Source organism: Otolemur garnettii, unplaced genomic scaffold (genome assembly GCF_000181295.1).
Source record: "Otolemur garnettii isolate 467f Iridium unplaced genomic scaffold, OtoGar3 scaffold00085, whole genome shotgun sequence".
Taxonomy (NCBI): Eukaryota; Metazoa; Chordata; class Mammalia; order Primates; family Galagidae; genus Otolemur; species Otolemur garnettii.
Window position 1 is genome coordinate 2,514,424 of NW_003852480.1, and position 984 is coordinate 2,515,407.

The 984-nt window shown below is 36.1% G+C and overlaps 1 protein-coding gene across 1 annotated transcript in view; it reads left to right on the forward strand.

Moving 5' to 3' along the window:
* Positions 1–984, forward strand: part of ETFDH (electron transfer flavoprotein dehydrogenase) — a 41,761-nt gene that overhangs the window by 30,008 nt on the left and 10,769 nt on the right. The gene's annotated exons all lie outside the window — the stretch shown is intronic.

Consider the following 984-nt stretch of genomic DNA (forward strand, 5'->3'; position numbering starts at 1 on the left):
AAAAGAAAAAGCTAGGCATTGTGGCAGGCACTTGTAGTCTTAGCTACTTGGGAGGCTGCAACAAAAGGATTGCTTGAACCCAATGGTTTGAGGTTCTTGTGAGCTATGACTCCATGGCACTCTACCAAGGGTGACAAAGTGAGACTGTCTCAAAAGAAACAAACAAAAATAAAGAATAGAAAATTAGGTTGTGTACCTGTAACTCCAGTGCTTTGGGAGACCAGAGAGGGAGGATCACTCAACCCCAGGAGTTGGAAACCAATCTGGACAACATATCAAGACCCCATCTCTATAAAAAGTAATAATAATTTAAGAAATTGGCCAAATTGGCCAGATATGATGGCATAAGCATGTAGTCCTAGCTGTTGAAGGGGTTGAGGCAGGAGGATTGCTCAAATCCAGAATTTTGAGATTACAGTGAACTCCAATTACAAAACTGTACACCCCGCCAGGTGACAGTGAGATCTTGTCTCTGGGGGAAAAAATAGAATATTATCTCATAGGAAGAAGATCTAAGGAATTTAAGCAAAGTACCTAGTGTTTATAAAAATATGTCTCATAGTACTGAAATTATACAATTTCTTTTTAAGTATATATTGATCTCTAGAGATAAATTCAAGGACTTACTGTTTGTTAGTTACTTTGTTTTAACTAGAAGATTAAAACCGTGTGATCCAAGATACTTTTTTCTGTTCCTTAACTGCCAAGAAACTCAAAGGAAAGTTTAGTTTCCAGCAAAAGTAATTATAATTCATCTCACCTACCTAGTAGCATTCTAACCTTTTTTGTAGTATCTGTTAAGCCTTACCCTTAATTGTCCTGTTTTAGTATATGTTCAAAATAAGTCATAGTAAATGTAGTTAATGTATTCAGTATGTACTGATTAAACAATGAAATAAGACCTGGAGAGCTAACTGTCATAAAAGCAGATAGTACCATTGTAGAAATAGGATCAGACAGGTAAGATGATCTAAAAATCAGCTC